This window comes from Hemitrygon akajei, unplaced genomic scaffold, assembly GCF_048418815.1.
Source record: "Hemitrygon akajei unplaced genomic scaffold, sHemAka1.3 Scf000080, whole genome shotgun sequence".
Classification (NCBI taxonomy): domain Eukaryota; kingdom Metazoa; phylum Chordata; class Chondrichthyes; order Myliobatiformes; family Dasyatidae; genus Hemitrygon; species Hemitrygon akajei.
The window spans coordinates 999,161-1,017,776 of record NW_027331966.1 but is presented as its reverse complement, the minus strand read 5'-3'; the positions used below and the strand labels follow the sequence as shown (position 1 = coordinate 1,017,776).

The following is an 18,616-nucleotide window of genomic DNA, read 5'->3' as shown; positions in this document are numbered from 1 at the left end:
GAACAGCATTAGTTACCGACAGCAAAACAGAATTGCCCACATTATTCTGACTCTTTCTCCCTTGTCAGTACAAGTTTCTTTCCTGTAATTCCATGAGCTGTGATCCTGTTCAGCAGCCTCACGTGCAGCACCTTAGAAACATAGAAAACCTGCAGCACGTTACAGGCCCTTTGGCTCACAAAGCGATGCCGAACATGTCCTTGCTCTAGAAATGCCAAGGGTTACCGACAGTTCTCTATTTTTCTCAGCTCCGTGTACCTATCCAGGAGTCTCTTAAAAGACTCTATCGTGTCCGCCTCCACCACCATTGCCGGCAGCCCATTCCAAGCACTCACCACTCTCTGTGTAAAAAACTTACCCCTGACTCTCCTCTGTACCTACTTCCAAGCATCTTCAAACTATGCCCTCTCGTGCTAGCAATTTCAGCCCTGGGAAAAAGCCTCGAACTATCCACACGATCAATGTCTCTCATTTTCTTGAACAGCTCCATCAGGTCACCTCTCATCCTCCATCACTCCAAGGAGAAAAGACTGAGTTCACTCAACCTATTCTCAAAAGGCATGTACCCCAATCCAGACAACATCCTCGTAAATCTCCTCAGCACCCTTTCTATGGCTTCCACATCCTTCCTGTAATTTGGCGACCAGAACTGAGCAGAGTACTCCAAGTGGGGTCTGACCAAAGTCCTATATAGCTGCAACATTACACCTCGGCTTTTAAACTCAAGCCTACGGTTGATTAGGGCCAATGCACAGTATGGCTTCTTAACCACAGAGTCAACCTACATAGCAGCTTTGAGTGTCCTATGGACTCCGTCCCCACTGCCAATATTCTATCATATTTGACCGAAGAAAACGAACCACATCACACTTCTTTGGGTTGAACTCCATTTGCCACTTCTCAGCCCAGGTTTGCAGACGATCAATATCCCCCTGCAACCTAACCCAACCTTTGTGTCATCAGCAAATTTACTAACCCATATCTCCACTTCCTCATCCAGGTCATTTATAAAAGTCACTAAGGGTAGGGGTCCCAGAACCGATCCCTGAGGCATACCACTGGTCACCGACCTCCATGCAGAATATGACCAGTCTACAACCACTCTTTGTCTTCTGTGAGCAAGCCAGTTCTGGATGCACAAAGCAATGTGCCCTTGGATCCCATGCCTCCTTACTTTCTCAATAAGCCTTGCATGGGGTACCTTGTTGAAGATCATCTGAAAATCCGAGCAAACAACATACACTGCCTCTGCTTTATCTATCTTGCCTGTTATTTCCGCAAAGTATTCCAAGAGATTTGTCAGTCAAGATTTCCTCGAAACAATCCGGCTGACTTTGGCCTACTTCATCATGTTTCCCCAATTACAGTACCCAAAAAACACACTCTTAGTACACTCTAACATCTTCCTGACCACTAAGGTCAGACTAACAGTCCAATAATTTTCTTTCTTGTGCCCCTCTCTTCTTAAAGAGTGGAGTGACATTTGCAAATTTCTGGTCCACCAGAACCGTTCCAAAATCTAGTGATTTCTGATAGATCATTACTCATCACTTGAAGAGAAAACTAAGGGGGAACTTCTTCATTCAGAGGCGGGGAGAGTGTGCACCGAGCTGCCAGAGCAAGTGGCAGGGACGATTGTAATCTTTAAGAGAAGTTTGCTTAGGTCACTGGATGAGAAGGATATGGAGGGCTATGGTCCAGGTGAAAGTAGTTGGAACTCGGAAGATGAATGCTTTAGCACGGACTAGACTGGCCGAATGGCATTTTCCTGTGTTGTAGTGTTTTATGACTCTAATGCCTTCACAATCTCTTCAGCTACCTCTTTCTGAACTCTGCGGTGTCTTATCTACCTTCAGGCCTTTCAGCTTCAAAAACACCTTCTCTCCTTGGTAAAATCATGTATCCTCACTTCTGCCCCAGGTACTGCTGAATGTTTGGCATTTATGTAATAAATTTAATGACACAACTGTAGTGGGTGACTTCAACCTGCAGGAGGATTGGGAAAGTCAGATTGGCGTGAGATCGTAAAAGAGGGGATGTATTGAATGCAAACGAAATGGCTTTTTAGAGCAGCTGATGGTTGAGCCTGCTCGGGGAACTGCTATCTTACATTGGGTGCTGTGTAATAACCCAGATCTTATTAGGGAGGTTAATGTAAAGGAACCATTAGAAGGCAGTGATCATAATATAATTGAATTCCTACTGCAATTTGTGAGGGACAAGCACAGGTCACATGCGTAGTATCGCAATGGAATGAAAGGGAATTTCAGAGGCGTGAGAGAGGTGATTCCCCAGGTGGATTGGAGGATGCTGGTGGAGATGACGCCAGAGCAGAAATTGCTGACGTTTCTGGGAATAGTTCATAATGTGCAGGATAGATATGTCCCACAGACGTAGTTCTCAAACAGCGGGGCTAGGCTATCGTGGCTGACAAAGGAAGTTAAGGACTGTATAAAAGCATATAAAGTATTAAAAGTGAGTAGTAAGTTGGATAATTGGGTAGCTTTTAACATCCAACAACAGGCAAATTTAAAATAAAAGCTATAAGGGGAAAGGTGAAATATGACAGCAAATTATACAATAATATAAACCAGTTATAAAATATACGAAAGGGAGGCGAGTGTTGATATTGGACCACTGGAAAATGATGCTCATGGGGTACAAATGGGGAAGAGATGGTAGATGAACTTGATAGGTACTTTGCATCTGTCTTGTCTGTGGAAGACGCCACCAGTGTGCCAGAGATCCGTGAGTGTCAGGGAGCAGGAGTGAGTGCCATTGCTATTACAAAGGAAAACGTGCTAGGCAAACTCCGGTTCTTAAAGTGGATAAGTCACCTGGACAAGATGGGCTACATCCCAGAGTCCTGAGAGAGGTTGCTGGAGAGATAACAGATGCATCGGTCATGACCTGTCAAGAATCACTTGATCCTGGCATAGTCCTGGAGGACAGGAAGATTGCAAATGTCAATCAACTCTTTGAGAAGGGAGGAAGGCAAAGTAAAGCAAATTCTAGTCCAGTAGGCCTAACCTCAGTGGCTGGGAAAGCGTGGAGTCATGATAACAGATGAGGTTTTGGGGTACTAGGAGACTAATGATATAATAAGTCAAAGCCAGCATAGGTTCTGTACAGGGAAATCTTGCCTGACAAGTCTGTTACAGATCTTCGAGGAAGTCATAAGCAGGATGGACAAACGAGAGGCGGTGGATATCATTTACTTGGCTTTTCAGAAGGCATCTGATAAGGTGTCACACATGAAACTGCTTAACAGGATAAAAGTCAGAAGTAATACTGGCATGGATAGAGGAATGGCTGACAGCCAAGAGGCAGTGAGTGGGAATAAAAGGGGCCTTTTCTGGTTGGCCAGCAGTGACTTGTGGTCTTCAGGGGTCAGTATTCGGTCCGCTACTTCTCACATGGTTTGTCAGTAATCTGGATAATGGAACTGATGGGGTTGTGTGGCTCAGACTGTGGGAAGAGATTCACCACATCATCTCACCTAGTGACTCACCAGTCAGTTCACACTGCAGTGAGGGATTTCACCTGTTCAGTCTGTGGGAAGAGATTCACTCAGTCATCTAACCTACAGAGACACCATCATGTTCACACTGGGGAGAAGCTGTTCACCTGCCCAGACTGTGGGAATGGATTCACTCGATCTTTCAACCTACAGAGTCACCAGCGAGTTCACACTGGGGAGAGGCTGTTCACCTACTCAGACTGTGGACAGGGATTCACCAAATCATCTCACCTAGTGACTCACCAGTCAGTTCACACAGCAGAGAGGGATTTCACCCGCTCAGATTGTGAGAAGGGATTCACTCAGTCATCTGATCTGCTGGCATACAAGTGAGTTCCACTGGGGAGAGGCCTTCGACCTGTGAATGTGGGAAGGCATTCACACGATCATCTCATCTATTAAAACACCAGCGAGTTCACATCACTTAGAGGCCGATCGTCCGCACAAACTTTGGGAAGAGATTCTCTCAACCGTCTCCACCAAGGCTGCATCATTGTGTTCCACTGGGGAGAGGCCGTTCACCTGCTGTGAATATGGGAAGGGATTCACTCAGTAATCTAACCTTGTAACACACGACCGGGTTCACATTTTGGGAGAAAGTTTCAATAAGCTGTAGGCTGGATATTTGCCCATACCCGTTGCTGAATGCAATTTCGAGAGTGACCGGGGGAGTCTAGTACAAGAGGGCATGACTTAAGGTTTACAGGGCGCCCATTCAGAACAGAGATGCGAATAATTTTTTTTTAGTCAGAGAGTGGTGAATCTGTGGCATTTGCTGCCACGGGTAGCAGTGGAGGCCAAGTCATTGGGTGTGTTTAAGGCAGAGATTGATAGGTATCTGAGTAGTCAGGGCATCAAATGTTATGGTGAGAAGGTGGGGGAATGGGACTGAAGGGCAGATTAGATCAGCTCATGATGAAATGGTGGAGCAAACTCGATGGGCCGAATGGCCGATTCTGCTCCTCTGTCTTATGGTCTTATGTGATTTTTTTTTCTCATTTGTGTTATTCCTCTTCCTCCTTCTGTCCAAGGTCGTGTTAATTTCAGTGGGTTTGAGTGTAAATAGTCTTTTCTAAACTTGTCATTTCAGTTCTTACTTTGTAAATTTTCTGATCGAAATGGGACTAAGATATTTTCATTAAAAAAGGTCAATGCCGGTATTGATGGAAGTGTTTATTGCCTTTGTTGTATTTGTTAACTATTGAGCTCTGTTCGGCAGTTTTTTAAAGCCTTGAAATAAATTTTGTCAAAGGTTTTCCCAATATTGCACTACTTTCTGTTGTTTTAGCTTGTTGATTTTTCAGATACGTGGTTATCACGAGTCCCGGTGAAGGGTCATGGCCGGAAATGTTGTTTCCCATCCATAGATGCTGCCTGACCTGCTAAGCTTCTCCAGCACTCTGTGTGAATTTCTCTTGATTTCTTGCATCTGCAGGTCTTCCTGTTTTCCAGATATTTATATGTTTAGTGAAATAACAAGCCGGCCGTTGGGTTGTGTGGCTCTGTTGGTAAAATATTAAATAAAATCATTAGATAAGAGGTTGCATAGGGTTGGGCAGTGTAGAATCTGTGAGTAGAATTAAAGAACAGCAAATGTGCAAAAAAAATCCCTGATGGGAATTGTATAGTGACCCCAAAACAGTAGTAAGTATGTGGTCCACAAATTACAATGAGAGATAGAAAATGAGTGCCAAAAGGGCAATGTTACAATAGTCATGGGGGATTGCCATGCAGGAGATTAGGAAAATCAGGATGGTGTTGGTCTGAAGAGGAGGAATTCCTAGAATGCCTACAAGATGCTTTTTCTTAGAGCAGATCGTGGTTGAGCCCACTTGGTGATCAGCTATTCTGGATTGGGTGTTGTAATGAACCGGAATTAATTAGGTCACTTGAGTTCAAGGAACCCTTCGGGACAAGAGATCTTAATCTGATCAAATTCACCCCGACATTAGAGAAGGAGAAACTAAAGACAGATGTGGAATAAAGAGAATTAGAGAGGCATGAGAGAAAACATTGTCAAAATTGATTTGAAAAGAACACGGGCAGGGATTAAAACAGAGCAACAATGGCTGGAATTTCTGGAAGCAATTCGGAAGTCACAGAGAGGAAGTGGTATGCTAAAGGTAAGGTGACAAAACCGTGGCTGATAAGAGAAACCAAAGACAACATTTAAAACAAAGAGAGTGCACAGAACAAAAAATACTGGGAAGTTAGAGGATTGGGAAGCTTTTAAAAATGAACAGAATACAACTAAAATCATTAAAAAGGAAAAGATGGAATACTTAGCTGAACTAGCCACTAATATTCAAGAGAATATCATTTTTTCTTCAGGTACATACAGTGTAAAAGAGAGGCAGAAATGGGTATCAAACCACTGGAGAATGATGCTGGAGAGGTAGTAATGGGGTGGGGGTGCAAGGTGATGGCTGATGTACTGAATCAGTATCGTACTCTTTGGAAGACGCTGGCAGGAGTATCGAAGTCCCAAATGTCAGTGGTCAGAATGTGTAAAGTTACGTTACTCGGGGGAAAGTAGAAGGAAAGGTGATGAGCTGTGATTTTTTTTTTACTGGAAGGAGAAATCGATATTCATGCCTTCAGGTTGGAGCTATGCAGTTGGAATAATATGTGTTTCTCTTCAACTTTGAGGCTGTCAAGTGGAGCAACTCCAGCCATTGCTATTCTGCCATCATCCCTGCTAGTGTCCCCTTCCAATCAACTTTAGTAATCTCCTCTCCAGTGCCTCCGTAGTTCCCCTCACTCCACTAATAAAGATGCATCTTGTTGTACCTTTCCCCTCTCAAAGTGCAGGGTGAATTGTAACATGTTATGATTACAGCGTCAACATGGTTCCTTTACCGTAAGTTCCCTAATCAAATTTGGTTCTTTGGACAACACCCAATCCAGAATCAACATTTCTCAAGAGGGCACAATTACAAGGTATTCTAAAAGCATCTCATTAGTATTTTCCAAATGCCCTCTCTTGAGATCAAGCACCAATCTAATTTTCACAATCTACCTCCACCCATCCCACTCATGGACTATTCATCTCACTCTCATTGGTGGGTAGATGCGCAGGATCCTCACCAGGACTACCAGCCTCTGAGACAGCTACTTTTCCCAAGCAGTAAAGCTGATAAATATCTCTACCCTCTAACCCACCCTTCCACACCACCAAACACCTCTACTTTATCATTTCCTGTCTGTCATCTTATATGCAGGCATCCTATGCCGAGCGTCACTTTATGGACATACAATCAGTCCGTGCACAGTATATAAGCTGTGGATATATGTTGTTACTGTTGTGTTTTTTGTGCTATATTGGAGCCGGAGTAATAATTATTTCGACATCATTTACACGTGTCTGCTGGAAATGGAATTAAACAACCCTGAATCTTGAAGAAACATTTCAGCAGGCTGCAGCGTCACATTTCTGTCTCTCAGAGTTATTGCGGCAGAGCGCCACCTGGTGACAATGGAGTCCACAAATCAGGGGGTCCTGTTATTGTGGTAAATCACCACCAAGTGGCAGTGTTGTCCACAAAAGGGAGAGGTTTACAGCGATAAAGAGTGGTGTAGGGGCTGGACGCCAACTGCAAGTGGATGAAGTGCCAGAGATGCCCCTAAATCTCTCCTCACCACTAGTCAGGGTCCTAAACAGTCCTTCCATATGAGGCAACTTTTCAACATCGTGCCTGTTGGGGTCATCTACTGTTTTCAGTTTTCCAGGTGTGGCCTCCTCGACATTAGTGAGACCCGATGTAGTCTCTGCATTCTGCTCTCTGTCCCAATGAGATTCTGCAGATGTTGGAGATGCAGAGTAACAGACACAAAATGTTGGAGGAAGTCAGGAGGTCAGGTAGCTTCTATAGAGGGGGTAAAGCAAAACAGAGATTTCCTGCCGAGATCCTTCATCAGGACTGGAAGTGGGGAGGCCGGAATAAGATGGTGCGGGAAGTGGAAAGTGTCCAAGCTGGTAGATGATAGGTGAAGCCAGATAAGAGTGAAGGTGAGTGTGTGGGCGAGGTGGGAGATGAAGTGAGACGCTGTGAGGTGGTAGGTGGAAAATGCAAAGGGCTGAAAAGGAGGAATCTGATAGCAGAGGAGAGCGGACAATAGGGAGAAAAAGGAAGTAAAACAGGAACCAGAGAGATCCGATCCGGAATGGAGAAGAGAGAAGTGAGGAGACAGAATGGAGGAGAAGGCCGTGTGGGTTGAGGAAAAGAAAAGGAGGAGATAGTAGTTAAATATATCGATGTTTATGCCATCGGGTTGTAAACGACCCGGAAGAAATATGAGGTGTTGCCCCTCCAACCTGAGAGTGCACTCATCGTGTTAGTTAAACAATGAACCGGAAGGGAGAATGGATTAATAATTTCCCGTGGGATCCCTATTAAATCAATCCTCTCTCAACTTAAACCGGTGCCCTCTGGTTGTTGATTCCACAAAAGTGGGGAAAAGGACTGCACACATCCCCCATTTCTGTACACTCATAGTTTGGAACACCTGCATAATGTCACCTCAATCTCCTGCACTTCAAGGTGTGAAGTCCCAACCCGCCCAACCTCTCTCCAGAACTCAGTCCCTCAAGTACCGGCACCATTCTCGTAAATCCCCGCTGCACTCATTCCAGCCTGACGTCCTCTCTCATTTTGCAGAACGAACAAATCTGAATACTATAATCCAGGAGTGGATACCCTAACAATACCCTAACCCTAATGCAACCTCACTAGCCTCTTTTTCAGACCATAAGCCATGAGATGTGAGACAGATCTGTCAGCCAATCGAGTCTGCTCCGCCATTTCTTCGTGTCCAATTGATTATCCCTCTCAACCTCTTTCTCCCGTCTTCCCCCCATAATCTTCGAACATCCTTTTAAAATACACTCTATGACTTGGCGTCTACTCCGTCCGTGACAATGAATTCCAAAGATTTACCTCTCCCTGACTACAGAAATTCCTCCTCATCTCTGCTGTCAGTGGATGCCCTATACATTGAGGGCTGTCCTCTGGTCCCAGACTCACACAGCACAGGGTGCATCTTCTTCACAGCCACTCTGTCGAGGCCTTTCAATACTTAACAGGCTTCAATGAGATCCCCTCTCTTTCTTCTAGACCAGCGAGTACAGGATCAAAGCTATCTAACACTCCTCATTCGTTAAAACTTTCATTCCTGGAATCATTCTCATGAACTTTCTCCGGACCCGTTCTAATACGAGAACATCTGTTTCTCAGATAGGAGGTCGGAAACTGTTCACAATACACCGAGAGCGATCTGACCAATGAGTTACAAAGCTACAGTGTCACATCCTTGTTCTTATATGCTAACATTACTGTTGTCATCCTTCATCAACACAATCTGCGAGCAAAACAACAGGGACTCCTGCTCAACGACTCCCAAGTACCTATGCACCTCTGATTTTTGAATTTTCTCCCTTTTTTTTCTACGCCCCTATTCCTTCTACAAATTGTACATGACCGTTCCCTTGCATACACACTGTTACATCCGCCACTTCGTTGCCTCTTCTGCAAACCTATCGAAGTCCTTCTGCAGACTCCCACTTCTGTCTAAACTACCTGCCCCGTACGTATCCTTGTATCAACTGCAAAGTTCGTCACCAAGGTATCAATTCCATTATCCACATCATTCACATTTAACATGAAAAGATGCGGTCTCATTACTGACCCCTACAGAACGCCATTAGATACCGACAGCAAAACAGAAATGCCCACATTATTCTGACCCTGTCTCCCTTGTCAGTCAGCCAATCTTCGATCCAAACACGTATCTTTCCTGTAACTCCATGAGCTGTGATCTTGTTAAGCAGCCTCACATGCAGGAACTGGGAAGCATAGAAACATAAAAATCTTGCAGCACAATATAGGCCGTTCGTCCCATAAAGCTGTGCCAAACATGTCCTTACCTTTGAAATACCTAGGCTTACCCATAGCCCTCTATTTTTCTGAGCTCCATGTACCTATCCAGGAGTCTCTTAAAAGACCCTATCATTTCGGCCTCCACCACCACCGCCGGCAGCCCATTCCACACACTCACCACTCTCTGCGTAAAAATCTTACCCCTGACATCTCCTCTGTACCTACTTCCAAGCACATTTAAACTGTGCCCTCTCGTGTAGTCATTTCAGTCCTGGGGGAAAAGCCTCTGACAAACCCCATGATCGATGCCTCTCATCATCTTATACACATCTATCAGGTCATCTCTCATCCACCGTCACTCCAAGGAGAAAAGGCCGAGTTCATTCAACTTCTTCTCATAAGGAATTCTCCCCAATCCAGGCAACATCGTTGTAAATCACTTCAGCAACTTTTCTATGGCTTCCACGTCCTTCCTGTAGTGAGGCGACCAAGACTGCGCACAGTATTCCAAAATGCGTCTGATCAGGGTCCTATATAGCTGCAAACATTAAGTCACGGCTCTTAAACTCAGTCCAATGGTTGATGTATGCCTTCTTAACCACGGAGCCAACTTGCGTTGCAGCTTTGAGTGTCCTATGGACTCGGACACCAAGATCCCTTTGATTCTCCACACTGTCAAGAGTCTTAGCATTAATGCTATATTCTGCCATCATATTTGACCTACCAAAATGAACCACCTCACACTTATCTGGGTTGAACTCCATCTGCCACTTCTCAGCCCAGTTTTGCATCCTGTCAATGTCCCACTGTAACCTCTATCATCCTTCCACACTATCCACAGCACCCACAACATTTGTGTCATTAGCAAACTTAATAAACCATCCCTCCATTTCTTCAGCCAGGACATTTATAAAAATTACGAAGAGTAGGGGTCCCAGAACAGATCCCTGAGGCACACCACTGGTCACCGACCTCCATGCAGAATATGACCCGTCTGCAACCACTCTTTGCCTTCTGTGGCAAGCCAGTTCTGGATCCACAAAGCAACGTCCTCTTGGATCCCATGCCTCCTTGCTCTCTCAACCAGCCTTGCATGGGGTACCTTGTTAAAGATCATCTGACAATCCATGCAAATAACATCCACTGCCTCTGCTTTATCTATCTTGCCCGTTATTTCCTCAAAATATTCCAAGAGATTTGTCAGACAGTATTTCCTGTAAAGGAATCCTGCTGACTTTGTCCTACTTCATCATCCTCCCCAATTACAGTACCCAAAAAACCCACCCTTAATACACCCGAACATATTCCTGACCACTGAGATCAGACTAACTGTCCTATAATCTCACTGGACAACATTTTTTTTAAAGTGTTTCTTCCTCAGAATTCTTTTGTTTATGATAGTCTGCTTGAAGATTAACATAAATATAATTTCAGACTACTTGTATCACATAGGAATTTGAAAAAAACGACAAATTAACTTTTATTGAATATATTATATTTAATTGCAGAATGGTGCTGATGCTTTGCAGTAGTGCAACTAAGTTAAAAATATTTTGTTAATGATTTTCATTTGTACTCAGTATCCGAGGCTTTTCGCTTAAGTGTCCAACAATAATTCGCAGCGTTGCTGGATTCAGTGGAAACTGCGTGAACAGATGAAGTGTCGGTCATCTTTGGTCGAAATCCCGTTTGGACCGTCGGGGGGAGCTGACAATGGGAAAACAGAAGTAAAAGAGGAACCAGAGGGAGACGATCAGCAGTGGAGAAGAAAGAAGTGGGGAGACAGAATGGAGGAGACGGGCGTCTGGGTTGATGAAAAGAAAAGATGTTCATGCCATCGGGTTGTAATATGAGGTGTTGCTCCTCCAACCTGAGAGTGCACTCATCGTGTTAGCTAAACAATGCACCGGAAGGGAGAGTGGGTTAATAATTTTCCCGTGGGATCCCTATTAAATCAATCCCGTCTCACCTTAAACCGGTGCCCTCTGGTTGCTGATTCCACAAAGGAGGGGAAAAGGACTGCACACATTCCCCATTTCTGTACACTCATAGTTTGGAACACCTGCACAAGGTCAGCCTCAATCTCCTACACTTCAAGGTGTGAAATCTCAACCTGTCCAACCTGTCTCCAGAACTCAGTCCCTCGAGTACCGGCACCATTCCTGGAAATCTCCAATGCACTCATTCCAGCTTAACCTCCTCTGTCCTATAGCAGAACGACCAAAACTGAATACAATAATCCAGGCGCGGATACACTGACCATACCCTAACCCTAATGCAACCTCACTCGCCACTTCTTCAGACCATGAAGCATGAGATTTCACGCAGAGGCTGCTCAGCCAATCGAATCTGCTCCTCCATTTTTTCGTGTCCACTTGATTATCTCTCTCAACCCCATTCTCCTGCCGTCTCCCCATGGTCTTTGAACATACATTTAAAATACACTCAATGACTTGGCGTCTGCTTCGTCCGTGGCAATAAATTCTAAAGATTCACCACTCCCTGACTAAAGAAATCCCTCCTCATCTCTGCTGTCAGTGGATGCCCTGTATACTGAGGCCGTGGCCTCTGGTCCCAGACTCACACAGTACAGGGTGCATCTTCTTCATAGCCACTCTGTCGAGGCCTTTCAATATTTAATAGGTTTCAATGAGATCCCCTCTCTTTCTTCCAGACCAGCGAGTACAGGGTCAAAGCCGTCTAACGCTCCTCATACGTTAGCCCTTTCGTTGCTCAGGAACCTTCTCCAGACCCGCTCCAATACGAGCACATCTGTTTTCGCAGGTTGTAAACTGTTCACAATACACCAAGAGCAATCTGACCAATGCGTTTTAAAGCTACAGAGTCACATCCTTGTTCTTATATGCTAACATTACAGTTGTCATCCTTCATCAACACAATCTGCAAGCAAACCTTTAGGGACTCCTGCTCAAGGATTCCCAAGTACCTATGCACCTCTGATTTTTGAATTTTCTCCCATTTATTTATTTTTTCTCTACGCCCTTATTCCTTCCACAATTGTACATGACCGTACATTTGCATACACTGTACATTTCCGTACATTTCATCCACGACTTCGTTGCCCGTTCTCCAAACCTATCGAAGACCTTTTACAGACTGCAGGTTTGCTCTGAACTATCTGTCTCTTATCTGTATCAACTGCAGCGTTCTGTGGATGCTGGGAATCCAAGCAACACAAACACAAAATGCTGGAGGAACCTAGGAGTCCAGGCAGCATATATGGGAAATAGTAAACAGTCGACGTTTCGGGCCGAGACCCTTCGTCAGGACTGGGGGGAAAAAAGATGAGACGTCAGAGGAAGAAGTGTGGGGGTGAAAAGGGTAGAAGAAGTGGTCGGTGATGGGTGAAACTGCGAGAGTGGGAGTAGTGAAGGGGAAAAAAAAACTTCTTAGGATTTTATTTCCTTAACGATTCTCGAAAAATCATTGTTAATGCCTCCACATCTCTTCAGCCACCTCTTTCAGATCTCTGGGGTGTACACCATCTGATCCAGGGAACCTATTTACCTTCAGACCATCTCTGTTTCCCAAGAACCTTCTCCCGAGTAACGTAACTTTACACATTCTGACCACTGACATCTGGTACATCCATATTCCTGCCGGGGTCTTCGAGAGATAAGAGTGATGTACAATACTTATTCAGTTCATCTGCCATCACCTTGCACCCCCAGCCCATTACTACCTCTCCATCATCATTTTTCAGTGGTTCGATGTCCTCTTCTGCCTTTCTTTTACACTATAATTACCTGAAGAAACATTTGGTATCCTCTTTAATATTACCGGCTAGCTCACTTAAGTGTTCCATCTTTTCCTTCTTAATTATTTTAGTTGCATTCTGTTGGTTTTTAAAATCTTCCCAATCCTCCAACATACTAGTGATTTTTGCTCTATGCCCTCTCTTTGGTTTTTATGTTTTCTTTGGTTTCTCTTATCAGCCACGGTTTTGTCACCTGAGCTTTAGAATCCTACTTCCTCTTTGTGATGCATAGAGATTTGAGGGGCGAAAAACATCTCAGACAGAACTACAGTCAGCTCGACTTCTTCGGTCTGCAGAGAATTCAAGGGAAACCTCTTCGCCCACAGAGTGGTGACTATTTGGAACTCATTCACAGGGACAGTGAGAGGTGAACAACAGGGGAGAATTTGAAAGATCTGCTGTGGAACAGAATCACTGGCAGGTTCCAGCCGGCCTGAGTTGACTCTCTGCTGTACACTAGGTGTGTTATATATTCTCTAAGTACCGGAGACAGTGTTCAATATAGAACTGATTTATTTGTCACAGATCTAGTCCCATTAAAGGTGAATATGCAGCAGAAGAAACCCTTCTCATGCCTGGTGACCCGGGTATGGTGAGCAGCACCAATAATTGCAGAGTTCAGCACCGACAGTAACTCTCGAAATTGCATTCAGCGACACTGATGGATAAATATTCAGCATGCAGCTTATTGAAACTTTCTCCCCTGTGTGAACCCGGTAGTGTGTGGTAAGTGTAACACGCTGTAAGGTTTCACTGCTGAAGTAACGGCCTCTCTGTAATGTTTCACTGCTGAGGTAATGGTTTCTCTGTAGCAGCAATGTTTAGGTTACGACTAGAGGAAATAGGGTTTTCGAGTGTGGGGCTGTGCAATAACAGAAATATTCTTTCTTGTGAGTCTGGAAGAGAGATTTTCACGGTTTTTTGCTGGCGAGAGATGAGAAAACGTGAATGGCGAGAGCGGCCCTTTTTCTTTTCTTTCAGTTTCTTTACTAACCCTATAGTCAAAGTAAGAATTATAGAGCTGAATCGTTTAATTGCATATTGTGTATCGTCGGTAATTTCAGGGTACTGATCTGTAACATGGGACACATCACACAGCATTCACCCAAATGAGATTTCTTAAGTTTGGTCGAGCTGGGAGCTATCACCCCGTATATTAAACTGCTCTACCCAGTGTGAACTCGCTGGTGTCTCTGTAGTTGAGATGACCAAGTGAATCCCTTCCCACACATTGAAGCCTGAGTTATTCTTCTCCGTCGAGGCTACGCCGTAGGCTCTACGTAGCCGCGTACCCGACGCTGCACCCTGGGCTGTACCGTATGCCGTAGCCTAACGCGCACATTCCTAAAAATGCAACTACGTATCGCAGCGACGTAGACGGCAAGAACTGTGATTGGTCCACTTGGTAACAGCCAGTTTCCTTTTTTTTTCAATCTTTTTATTAAGTTTCAAATTTAATAGGCATAGCAATAATATAATGATACAAAGAGATCGGGATTACATTAATGTCGGTTAACATGTAAAAGCACAGATTCCAAATGACAAATATAGTTTAACCTCCCAATCTCATAGCAAGTAACCATGAAAGAGATATCATATAAGGAGAAAAAAATCGTAAACTAGAAAAAAACACTAAACTAAAAAAAACAGACAAAATTGGGCTGTCATATTACAACGGCTGAAATTATTTGGCGTTAACTCCGCTCCTCTGAACATGAACAAAAACTTATTACACAAGATTCGGAAAGGGTCAACTTACATCATATGAAAAAATTGAATAAATGGCCTCAAAGTCTCTTCAGATTCAACCGAAGGAACCACAGTACCACTCCTAATTTTTTCCAAGTTTAGACATGCTATGGTTTGGGAAAACCATTCAAATGTAGTAGGGGGATTGGAATCTTTCCATTTAAGTAAAGTAGATCTGATGGTTATTAATGTAACAAATGCAACTAGACGACAAGCTGACGAGGATAAATGACTAGAGTCTATCACCGGTCCTCCAAAAATTGCGGTAATAGGATGTGGTTGTAAATCAATACACAGACCTACTGAGATAATATCTCAAAATACCCTTCCAATAATTTTTTTAGAAGAGGACAAGACCAGAACATATGTGTGAAGGAAGCTACTTCGGAATTACATCTATCATAGACAGGATTTATATGGCAGTAAAAATGCGCTAACTTATCCTTGGACATACGAGCCCAATGAACCACCTTAAACTACATGAAGGCATGTCTGACACACACTGAAGAGGTATTTTCTAGTTCAAGAACTTTCTCCCATTTCTGTATAGGTAAAGGTATCCCAAGTTCTCTTTCCCACTCATTCTTAATTTTATCAGAAGTATCTAAGCGTATTTTCATAATTAAATCATAAATAAATGATATTAAACTCTTCTGATATGGATTTAAACTTTATTTTTTCCCGTAACTTCAATTTGATGTGATATCGGAACGGACGGTAAAATAACATTCAAAGGTTTCTAATCTGTAAATATCTGAAAAAGTGTGATCCAGGCAAATTATATTTATTAGAAAACTGTTCAAAAGCCATAAAAGATCATCCATAAATAAATCACGAAAACATGATATTCCCTTTGTTTTCCATAAAAGAAAAGCTTGATCAATTCTAAATGGTTGAAAGAAAAAAATAAATGTCATAGAACTTGACAGTATATATTTATTTGGTGCAAAAAATTGCCAACATTGAAACCATATTCCTATTGTATGCTTAATTATTGGAATTACCATTTGCTTATTAAATTTAGTAAGTGCAAAGGGAAGCACAACCCGTAAAATAGAAGCCAATGAAAACTCCTGTCGAGACTCACGCTCAAGGTTCATCCAACTCTTGTGTGCAAAACGTTAAATATCGAATATTAATTCCCAATAATAAAATCTAGGATCCGGCAAAACCAAGCCGCCTTCCTTTTTTTGATTTTTGTAAATATTTCTAATATAACCTGGGATTTCTATTCTGCCATATATATGCAGAAATTTTAGAATCAATAATATATAAAAAAGTTAGAGATAAAAATTGATACCGCCTGAAATAGGTACTGATATTTAGGTAAAATAATCCTCTTAATAGCATTAATGGAACCAATCAAGGATAAGGATAATGGGGACCATTTAGTAAACAATTGTTTAGCATGATCAATTAAGGGTAAACATTAACTTTAAATAAATCGTTGTGCCTCTTAGTAATTTTAATAACCAAATAAATAAAATAATCAGCAAGCAATCTAAATGGTAACTGTCTATAAATTGAGACTTGCATATTTAATGGAGAAAGCAGACTTTTATTAAGATTCAGTTTATAAGCAGAAAAACTACTAAACTGAGCAAGTTGTGTTATTACTGCAGGAATGCATTTCTCTGGATTAGAAATATATAGCGAAAGGTCATCTGCATATAGTGATACTTTACGCGTCCCATTCCCATGAGTAACACCAAATATACTGGGTGAATCACGAATAGCAATTGCCAAGGTCTCCAGGCTAATATCTGATAGTAAGGGTTTCAAAGGACAGCCTTGTCTAGTACCTTGGAAAAGCCTAAAGAAAGGGGATCTCTGAACATTAGTGAAACAGAAGCCAAAGGTATATGTTATATCAATTGGATCCAAGATATAAATTTTGGACTAAAATTAAGTTTCTCAAGAATTTTAAACAAATATTCCCATTCAAATGTATCAAACGCCTTCTCGGCATCGAGCGAGAAAACACGTTCTGGAGTCTTAGATAAAGTAGTCTATACAATGTTCATTAACCTCCAAACATTAAAATGTGTATAATGATTTTTAATAAATCCTGTCTGATGCTCGGAGACAATTTGTGCCAATATCTTCACCTATCTAATTGCTAATATTTGAGAAAGGAGTTTAGATTCAACATTCACAAAGATATCACAAATCTGATGCACATTCAGTGAGATTTTTATCATTTTTAGGAATTAAATAAATAGATGCTTCATAAAACGTTTGTGGTAACTTACATACAAATAGATAGATACTTTATTCATCCCCATGGGGAAATTCAACATTTTTTCCAATGTCCCATACACTTATTGTAGCAAAGCTAATTACATATAATACAACTATTTAAATACATTGAATGGTAACTTAAGCTCAGTCCTAACCCCAGCACTTTAATATATCCTACTCCTGGCGGTTGAATTGTAAAGCCGAATGGCATTGGGGAGTACTGATCTCTTCATCCTGTCTGAGGAGCATTGCATCGATAGCAACCTGTCACTGAAACTGCTTCTCTGTCTCTGGATGGTGCTATGCAGAGAATGTTCAGGGTTTTCCATGATTGACCGTAGCCTACTCAGCGCCCTTCGCTCTGCTACCGATGTTATACTCTCCAGTTCTGTGCCCAGGACAGAGCCCGCCTTCCTTACCAGCTTATTAAGACGTGAGACATCCCTCTTCTTAATGCTGCCTCCCCAACACGCCACCACAAAGAAGAGGGCGCTCTCCACAACTGACCTATAGAACATCTTCAGCATCTCACTACAAACATTGAATGACGCCAACCTTCTAAGGAAGTACAGTCGACACTGTGCCTTCCTGCACATGGTAACCAGGGAGAAAGTAAATCGGAAAAAGATTTTAAAAATTCAGCTGTATACTCATCCCGACCACGTGCTTTACCAGAATTCAATGAATAAATTGCATTCTTTATTTCCTCTTCAGTAATGGGTGTGTCTAATACTAAACGTTCATCAACTGATAATTTCAGAATATTTAATTTCCTTAAAAAATCATGCATTATGGTAGAATCATCAGGAAATTCTGATTGGTATAAATTGGTATAAAATTCTAGAAAAAAATTGTTAATTTCATCATGGCCAACCGTCAAAGTACCATCAGTTTACGAACCCTATTAATCTGAAGTTTTGCCAAAGCAGCTTTTAATTGGTTAGCCAATAATTTCCCCAATTTATCACCAAATATATAAAATGACCCTTAGTTTTAAGTAACTGATTTTCAATCGGGGATGTTAATAACAAATGATGTTGCATCTGAAGTTCAACTCTCACTTTATAAAGCTTCAAATTGGGAGCAATAGAATATTTTCTATCAATTTCTTTAATCCTATCAACCAATGTACGTATTTCATTATTAATTTGATTCTTCAATCCAGCAGAGTGTGAAATAATTTACCCTCGGATATATGTTTTAAAGGCATCACGTGATATCCCACTGAAAATTTCTTCCGTTGAGTTAGTTGAAAAGAAAAAGGCAATCTGTCCTTTAATGAAATTAATAAAATTTAAGCCCTGAAGTAAAATAGAGTTGAACTGCCATTGTTTAGTACCAAAGGTTACATCAGTTAACTTAACTGATAATTTCAAAGGTGCATGATCGGAAATGGCAATTGTATCATATTCACAGGCAGTGACAAATGAAACTAACTGAGAATCAATAAAG

At 42.3% G+C, this 18,616-nt stretch overlaps 2 protein-coding genes across 2 annotated transcripts in view; one reads left to right on the top strand and one right to left on the bottom strand.

Moving 5' to 3' along the window:
* The window catches only part of LOC140722576 (uncharacterized), a 168,382-nt gene extending 163,486 nt beyond the window's left edge, over positions 1 to 4,896 (top strand). Inside the window, exon 4 of the transcript XR_012097673.1 lies at positions 4,825 to 4,896. The gene's annotated coding sequence lies outside the window, so the exon portion shown is untranslated. The remainder of the gene's footprint in view (positions 1 to 4,824) is intronic.
* Positions 1 to 18,616, bottom strand: part of LOC140722568 (uncharacterized) — a 424,481-nt gene that overhangs the window by 382,401 nt on the left and 23,464 nt on the right. The gene's annotated exons all lie outside the window — the stretch shown is intronic.